General features: G+C 50.1%; 1 protein-coding gene across 39 annotated transcripts in view; it reads right to left on the reverse strand.

The window, feature by feature from the left end:
* SORBS1 (sorbin and SH3 domain containing 1) overlaps positions 1-7586 on the reverse strand; it is a 249691-nt gene extending 242105 nt beyond the window's left edge. For 38 of the 39 annotated variants that reach the window (XM_054503068.2, XM_054503067.2, XM_054503035.2 and 35 more), the window contains exon 1: positions 7461-7586. The gene's annotated coding sequence lies outside the window, so the exon portion shown is untranslated. The remainder of the gene's footprint in view (positions 1-7460) is intronic. The other variant, XM_054503059.1, reaches the window with a different exon arrangement.
* Between the last annotated feature and the right edge of the window lie 1630 nt (positions 7587-9216).

A 9216-nucleotide genomic window follows, 5' to 3' on the forward strand; every position in this document is an offset into this window, starting at 1 on the left:
TATCCTAACTGCCATGCCTGGCTAATTCTTTGTATTTTTTGCAGAGATAAGGTTTTACTATGTTGGCCAGGCTGATCTTGAACTCCTGGCCTCAAGTGATTCGCTGGCCTCAGCCTCCCAAACTGCTAGGATTACAGGCATAAGCCACTGCGCCCAGCCAGCCTTTATATTTTTCTAGTAGTATTGACTTTTTTTTTTTTTTTGAGAGAGGGAGTCTGGCTCTGTTGCCCAGGCTGGAGTGCAGTGGCACAATCTCAGCTCGCTGCAACTTCCGCCTCCCTGGTTCAAGTGATTCTCCTGCTTCAGCCTCCAGATTAACTGGGATTACAGGCGCCCGCCACCATGCCTGGCTAATTTTTCTATTTTTTTAGTAGAGACAGGGTTTTGCCATGTTGGCCAGGCTGGTCTCAAACTCCTGACCTCAGGTGATCTGCCCACCTCAGCCTCCCAAAGTGCTGGGATTACAGGCGTGAGCCACCACACCCAGCCTATTTGTCTTTCAAAACTCTGTGTGGGGCGGGGGTGCACAGTGGCTCAGGCCTGTAATCCCAGCACTTAGGGAGGCCAAGACAGGCAGATCACTTGAGGTCAGGAGTTCGAGACCAGCCTGGCCAACATTGTGAAACCCTGTCTCTACTAATAATAAAAAAATTAGCTGGGGGTGGTGGTGGTCTCCTGTAGTCCCAGATACTAGGGAGGCTGAGGCAGGAGAATCGCTTGAACCCGGGAGGCGGAGGTTGCAGTGAGCTGAGATCATGCCACTGCACTCCAGCCTAAGCGACAGAGGGAGACTCTGTCTCAAAACAAAAAAGAAACTCTCTGTGTACACACACACACACACACATATATATGCGAAAGTTTTATACAAATTAAAATTTAATTTAAAAAGAGAAGAAACACAGACTCACTCTATTCCCAGAACTCACAATATGGGGGAGGAAACAGACAAGGGAACCAGCAATATCAACAGAAGTAGAAAGCTGAACACAAGAAGAAAGGCATCTCTTTTTTTGTTTTTTTTTTTTTTGAGATGGAGTTTCGCTCTTCTTACCCAGGCTGGAGTGCAATGGCGCGATCTCGGCTCACTGTAACCTCTACCTTCCAGGTTCAAGTGACTCTCCTGCCTCAGCCTCCTGAGTAGCTGGGACTACAGGCACGCGCCAGCACACCCGGCTAATTTTTTGTATTTTTAGTAGAGACGGGGTTTCACCATGTTGGCCAAGCTGGTCATGAACTCCTGACCTCAGGTGATCCACCTGCCTCGGCCTCCCAAAGTGCTGGGATTACAGCTACCGCGCCCAGCTGAAAGGCATCTCTTTAAGACGTGAGGGGAGTCTGAGGGGAGAAGGCATCAGCCAGGAAACGCAGAAAAAGGCCTTCTGGTGAGGGAACCAGTCCTGGTGGGGGGTGCAGGGGGGCCTGGCCTTTGGGGACATGGAGTAGGGAATGACTGGGCATCTGGTGGTTTGGCAGAGCCAGCAGGAAAGCATGGAGGGGTGGTTCTCAGCACCAGCAGGTTTGATGCCTACCCTACCCCCGGCTTCTCCAGTTGGGGTATGGGACTGATATGCATATTTAGGGAGGGCTGGGACAAATGAGGGCCCACGATAAACACATTTTCCTAGAACGTCAATTGTATTCAACAGTAAAGCAACTTAAATACTTTTATACTAAAACCAGCACACATATATTACAGAGAATACAAAACTAATGTGACAAGGTGACTTCTTGTTTGCAGGGCCCACTTTAGATACTAAAGTACTTGCTGACCACTGAGCATCAAAAGTCAATCCTCTCTGTAACTAATTAGAGTCAGAAGAAAATCATAAAGCGGTACAGCATCCATTCATCAAAGAATCCGGGAACTTTACACCAGCAACTGTTGGTGGATGCCCACCCTCCCAAGGTGAGCAGAAGACATACCTTGGGTCCCACTCAACACTAATCAGAAAGTTAATAAGCATCTCATTCTTTTCCAAAAGGGTCTGGGTCCTGCTACAGCCACTTAGGTTAGCTCAGCCTGAGGAAACAGAGAAAACAAAGATGCTAATTCTTCCTAGATATACTCTCCAGGCCATAGCCTGCCAGCTCCTATTCTAAGCAGTACCGCAATCACTGAGAAGAGCCCCACCTCCACCATCAGCACCCCAACCCCTTACAGTACAGGCCTCTGTTACAGAATGCATTAAAGACACTTTTTCCATGGAAGGAAGTCTAGAAACAGGGTACATCCCTTGAGAGAGGGTGTCCCTTGTGGTCCACAATACAAGGATGGAAACTTTTTTCTATTGTTGTGAAAACAGTAACCGCATGACAGAGACCTGGGAACTTTTTTTTCTATAAAAAGCCACTGCTGACCACAGAAGAAGCGGGGGGGGCGGTAAATCAATGGAAGACCACACAGAAGTAAAAAGCAATTTAGTTGGATTTGGTTCATTTGCCTCTTTTTTGTTTTGTGTGTAAAACACATACACATTCAAAAAAGACTGAATTCAACTGATTTTATTTATTTATTTATTTATTTATTTGGATGGAGTCTTACTCTGTCCCCCAGGCTGGAGTGCAGTGGTACAATCTCGGCTCACTGCAACCTCCACCTCCCAGGCTCAAGCAATTCTCTCTGCCTCAGCCTCCTGAGTAGCTGGGATTACAGGCACTCATCACCACACCCAGCTAATTTTTGTTTTTTGTTTTTTTTTTTGAGACGGAGTCTTGCTCTGTCGCCCAGGCTGGGGTACAGTGGCGCGATCTCAGCTCACTGCAAGCTCTGCCTCCCGGTTCATGCCATTCTCCTGTCTCAGCCTCCCTAGTAGCTGGAACCACAGGCACCCACCACCACGCCCAGCTAATTTTTTGTATTTGTAGTAAAGGCAGGGTTTCACCATGTTGACCAGGCTGGTCTCGAACTCCTGACATCAGGTGATCCACCTGCTTTGGCCTCCCAAAGTGCTGGGATTAGAAGCATGAGCCACCTTGCCTGGCCCTCAACTGATTTGAAATGAAGAACAGAAAACATGAAATTTTAATGGCAATAGATTAAAAGAAACTACAAAGATATATTGTTGATAATAAAGAAAGAATGAGGGAGGAGGGCAAGGAGAAAGAGGTAAGAAAAAGAAATGGATAGTGGAGGGAGACGTAGGAAAAGAAGAATGGGAGACAGCAAGATTCAGGGACGGGCCCACATGCCTCACCGCACACAAAAAGGGGGAGCCACCAAAGGACCCACAGAGACACTTCCTAGGGCTTGAAGAGTTAGCCAAAGTCAATTACATTGTTCATGGCCAGCTGTTGGCTGTAGCTCCAGACCTTGAACTATTATCACCCTTTATCCTTGCCTTTGAATGGTTAGTGCTCTGGTCAACCACTGTTCACAGCTCTTTAGTTGCTCATTGAAACATTCTGAGGCTTAGCTTAGGTCACAAGCCAGAAGCTCCCCCAAATGAGCTACAATTCAGTAAATCATTCATCTCCAAGTATCTCCTCTGAAAAGGGAGTATGCGAAACACCATCTCATAAAACATTCAAAGCACCGATGAAAATCCAAGGAGAAAATGCTGCTTGCACCGAAACGAAATCCATGGAAAAGTGTTTTGAGTTTTGCATTTACAAAAAAACCGGGACTTCAGCAGAACTGAGTCCCACCTCAGCATCAGCCAGCATCACCACTTGCACACCTGACTTCCCACATGTCCACATTCTGCATGCTCCCGTGGATCTAAAGGCCTCAGTTGGCCCTGAAACTAAGCAGCCTCCATGACACTGCAATCTGAGGGTCAACAGGAGCAATCCCAAGGAGATTCCAAGTGAGGCTCAGGCTGAGAGGCTGAACTCTCAGTCCACCCCCTCACCCCCGATCCTAGTCTACCAAACCTCTCCTCACTTCACCCCAAGGGCTGCAGAAGAGCTCCACTGTTTCAGAGACAATAGAGCCTCCCCCTTTCAAGCTCCATCGTTTTCTCCTCCAAGCTTGGTTTCTGTGTTTTTCCCTTCCCCACATAATCTGTCCCCAGCCTCCTACTTTCTCTTGTCTGTTTCTCCAATCTCTCTCTTCTTGTGCTCCTATTTCCTCCTCACGTTTCCCTATTCCATCTTAGAATCATTTCTCTCAGAGGAAGAGGGGGTTTAACAGATACATATAGGCCAGGCACAGTGGCTCAAGCCTATAACCCCAGCATACTGGAAGGCCAATGCAGGCGGATCGCTTGAGTCCAGGAGTTTGAGACCAGCCTGGGCAACACTGCAAAACTCTGTCTCTACAAAAAGTACAAAAATTAGCTGGGTGTGGTAGTGCGTGCCTGTGGTCCCAGCTACTCGGGAGGCTGAGGTAGGAGGACTGCCTGGGGGAGGTCAAGGCTGCAGTGAGCCATGATTGTGCCACTGCACTCCAGCCTGGGTGACAGGTGAGACCCTGTCTCAAAACAACCACCACCACCAAAAAACAAAACAAAACAAAAAAACCCAGATACATCTGGAAACAAGATCTACAATCTATCCACCCGAGTTCCCACCGCAGCTCCACATCTGGCTAGCTGTGCGACCTTGGAAAAATGGCCAAACCACCCAACCCCTCAAATTCCTCAGTTTGGCGGGGGAGGGGGCGGAACATGGCAATCACAGAGGTCTTTTATAACTCTCATCTTCTAGACAGGTAAACGTTCACCTGTATAAACATAAATAAACCAGCAAGTTAAACATCCACAGGGAAAGAGAACAAATTACAGAAACTCCCTTTCCTCAGCAATCTATCATCCCATCCTCATCTCCCACAGACAACCACTCACTCTGGGGTCTGTGCCTCTCACTCTGAGCCATTCTAGCTCTGAATTATTTACGTACTTACAGTAAAACCTCACAAATCACACTAATCAAGGAAAAGGTAGATGTGAATCCAACAGAAGCCTGCGTCCTAGAATGCTTCTTCCATGCCATTGTGCAATACTTTGAATTTATTATCAGTTTAGCAAACAGGAAAGAACCTGAAAATGCCATCACAAACTGTGACTCTAAGAACAGTGGAGTTGTCAGGAACTCTGGAAGACCCTCTGCCCTATCATCCTCCACTTCACCAGCAAGGACACAGGCCCAGAGAGCAGAAGCCATTAGCCCAAAGCCCAAAGATTGGTGGCCAGGACCAAAGCTAGCTGTCCTGCCTCTGGTCCAGAGCTCCTCCATCAAAGCTTTTTGAGACCGCCCATGCCTTTCTCCTAGAGACAGGACAAATCCTAAATTACCATAGAGTGCCCTCTACAGCAAATCTATCTCCACATCCAGGGAGGGGTCTGGAGATAAGTTTGGATGACCTGATCATTATCAATGCTGCACAATAAAAACTTTCTTTCCTGGCCCTGCCCTTTCATTCTTTGCAAAGAAAACCCTAGACTCTGCTATCTGTATTGAACTCTATTTTAGAGAAGGGGAAAGAGGGGAACAGCTGAACACTGCTTTGTTCTGCCAGGAAGAATCTGCTCATCCTTTCCCATAACTCCTACCCACTCCCCAATATGCCCAATCTCTTCCGAAAAGTTTACAGAAACTCTCCAACTACAACAAATGAAAGCAGCTAGGAGAAGGAAAAGGTCAACAAGGTGGGTGTCCTCCACAAGATGACAATACCCTCCCAACTCTTTACCCCACAGGGTAGACAACACTTCATTTCAGTTGCTAATTCCCTGCAGGGAAGTCGCCAAAGGAGTGGTCTCAGGGCCCTCCAGCTGAGAAATGTGCTCTCTGCAACCCCTGGAGAACCAACCCTTTCCTAACCATCTGCTCCAACAGTGCCTTGGACAAAAGTGCCAACAGACCAACCCTTCCCTTCTTTCCCCTCAGGCCAAGAAAGAGACATCAGAGCTTGGTTGGCAAGGGGCTATTTAAGGCAGCATCCAGAGGGCGGGGCAGAAAACTGCTGGAGGCATCCTCCTCCTCCACCCCTCCCCCTCACAGCCCAAACACACGCCCCTCACTCTGTAGACAGCCATCTACCTCATCGGTGTCTGAAGGCTGTAGATATGTCCATCATCTGTTTTCTGTCATTGATGCTGCCGACCCCTCTGCTGTCCACCCCACTTTTAATCCAACCCTCCTCTCTTCGATCACCACCAAGATACCTTTCCAACCAAAAACACAGAATTGAATCTAAGCAGAGGAGCTCAAAACACAAGAAGAGTGAAGACAGCCAATCTATCCCCCGCCTCCACTTAAGAGCAAAAAAGGGCGCGGGGGGTTGGGCGGGGGGGTGTTGAGGGGAGAGATGGAGTCAGAGGCCTGACACGCCAGATAGGTTCCATGATGTCTCTAGATGAACCTCCCTCCTATTGACGGTGAAACCAATTCCAGCAATTTCAGCAGGTCGGCCCTGTGACAACAGGGACATCCCAACGCTCAGTATTTAAAACAAAAATCCAAAGGCTCGCCCAGAACATGCTGGGAAAAACCGAGGACTGAATAAAACGAGCCATGCTCAGTGGGATCCCTTCTGCTTTTATGTAGCAATGTAATAGCGTAATAAATTCTTGTCTGCCTGGAGAAAGCATGCACTGGTGAATTTCAAAGCCATCTTACGACAGCGGATGCATGGGGATGCAGAATTCGACAGCACATTCCCCCATGAAGGAAACATAATGACTTCAAGCCTCTTTCCCCTCTATCTTGAATGGCGCTACCATGTATCAAGGAAGCCACGTCGGAAAGCAGCGAGGTGGTAGCAGGGGATGCCCGAGGAATTCGGAGAAAGGAGTTGCTTGCTGTCCATGTCGGTGATGAGCTGCCTAGCAAGATGCTGTCAGCCACTCGGGGAGAAGAAGGGGCACGGGCGGCACGGGCAGGCGCGGTGTCCCCGGCGCATACTAGTCCCCGTTCATTCAGGCGGGTCCGACCAACCGCGTCGTCCTTGCGCCCCTCCCGCCGCCCTCTCCAGGGGATGCTGATGAATGAACACACCTGAGATGCCTCCATCCCGCCGCTCGCTCCCTCCGCCTTCCTCTGGCTGCTGCAGAGGTGCCCCTCCTCGGTAGTTTCACTTTACAGCACAAACCCATCCGGGCTTTGATGTCTCCTCCACCCACCCACATTGCAGCCACCCTGAGACGGGCGGACATTCTCTCCTAGCAGAGGCCATGATCGCACTACCCCCCACCCACCAAAAAAGGAAATTTAAAAACCCCCAACCCTGGAAGCCCCCAGATCCTCCGCACCCTGGGGAACTTTCCTTGAAAGACTGGGGATTCGCCGAGCAGGCAGGATGGACGGTTCGGCCGCGAGAGACCACCGCTTTCCCTGTGCCCATGGGGGGATGCTCTGGGGGAGGGGGTCCCCCAAGTCCCTCCAACAGCTGGCCCTTTAAATGCGCCTCCACCGAGCGCGGAACAAAGGCGCCGCCCGCGGGGGCCGGGCAGCGCACACCCTCGGCGCTGCCGCCGCCGAGCGGCCAAGCGCGGCCGGGCGGGCAAGCGCGGGCTTACCTTGCTGGTCGCCGGGCGGGCGGGCTGCGCGCGTCCGCCCCACTCGCACTACACGCTGCAGCTGGCCCCGCTCTGTTTTTCTGGGACTCAGCGCTGACTTCACCGACACTCCGCGGACAACCAATGGGCTGCGGTGCCCGCCCCCTCATTAGCATGCCTCTGGAACCGTCCACTCTGGCAGCGCCCGGCCAGCGGGCGGTGCCAGGGGGTGGGGCCGGGCCCGGCCGTGACAGGAAGGGGCGTGTGCGCGGATGGGAGGCGAGGAAGCGTCCGGCGCCCGGCTCCTGGCACTGTGAGCCCGCCGGCCTCCGCCGGTAACGGGCGCGCGGGCCTAGTAACCCTTTCCGTCCTGGCCGGGCCGGACGCTGGCCTGGCGCGCCTTCTGGTCCTTCAGAAGGGTCGCCCACGGGGAGCTTGGAAGGAACCTTAGACGTAAAATAACAGTGATAAGTTATTTAACCCCTGGGCCTCAGTTTACCCATCTGTAAAATGGCATAATAGTACCGATTTCGTAAAATCTAGTGAAGATTAACATAGTTAACATAGGTGATGCATTTAGATCAGTGCCTGGCCGTCGTGCTACATAAACGTTTGCTGTTGGCATTCGTGTGCTCTGTACCAGCCAGTGTGCTTAATGCTTCCCGGATATTTCCTCATTTGATCCTCTTAGCCTGATAAGAGAAGAACGATTACTAATCCATATTTTTCTAGTGAGAAAACTGAAAATAATTACTATTTTAATGCAGGAAAACTGAGGTGTAGTTTAAGTGGCTTGTCCGAGGTCACACAGCAAGTGGTGCAACCAGGATTTGAACCCAGGCTCTGAGATTTCACTCATGCAACACACATATATTTAGAGGCTCTGTGGCAGTGCTGGACCCCGGTGTTAACTGCAGAGAACAAGACAGGCAAGGCCTTTTCCCTTAGGAAGCTTCCATTTTGGTGGAGACAAGTAAATACATAAGATCCTCTGCAATGTGAAAAGTAGAGTGCATACAATGCAACAGCGTCATTGCAAGTGGGGGGAAGGCACTGTGTTAGATGGGGTTCAGAGCTAACCACTGTGCTATACCATTCTCCTGACCTCCTCTAGTCCCCCTCAGAGTTACAGAAAAGGAAACAGAGACAGGGATCAGAGTGGGGAAACTGCTGGCCCAAGGTCGCAGAGCCAGCAAATACTGGTCTGGAACTTGCTCCCTCCATGCCTAGCTTCCCACATCCCTAAAGATAAGACACTCGCCCGTTGGGCTGAGCACAAATGATTTTTGTCAGCTGCCCTTGCAAGAATCTTCAGCCAGAGCACATTCCCGGTGAACAGGCTGTGGGTGGCAGGGTAAAGACTGGCCTTGATGACTGCACAGACTGATCGGAAACTCATCAGCAAAGATTCTTAGATGTCAGGGAACGGTGACAAGTCTTTGGTGACCACCTGGTGTCCTCTGCTGTGTATTAAAAAAAAAAAAAAAAAAAAAAAAAAAAGAAGACTCCTAGCCGTCTGGAAGCTTACTCTATAAATGAGAAAACACTGGGGAACTACTCAACCTAGGGAGCCCCCAGCCCACGGCCTTCCCCTATCTGCACCTCATCCTGCAGCTTTTCAAAGAACACTTCCCCGGCTCTCCTATTTATTTGCTCCACAATCTGTGTAAGACAGGTCTCTCTGGGCTATAAAGTAATAAAACAGCTAGTATTTATTGAGCACGTCTAGGCTGCTATGCACCGTACTATACTTGTGCTAAGAGCTTTACATGTGTTA

Source organism: Pongo pygmaeus, chromosome 8 (assembly GCF_028885625.2).
Source record: "Pongo pygmaeus isolate AG05252 chromosome 8, NHGRI_mPonPyg2-v2.0_pri, whole genome shotgun sequence".
Lineage (NCBI taxonomy): Eukaryota > Metazoa > Chordata > Mammalia > Primates > Hominidae > Pongo > Pongo pygmaeus.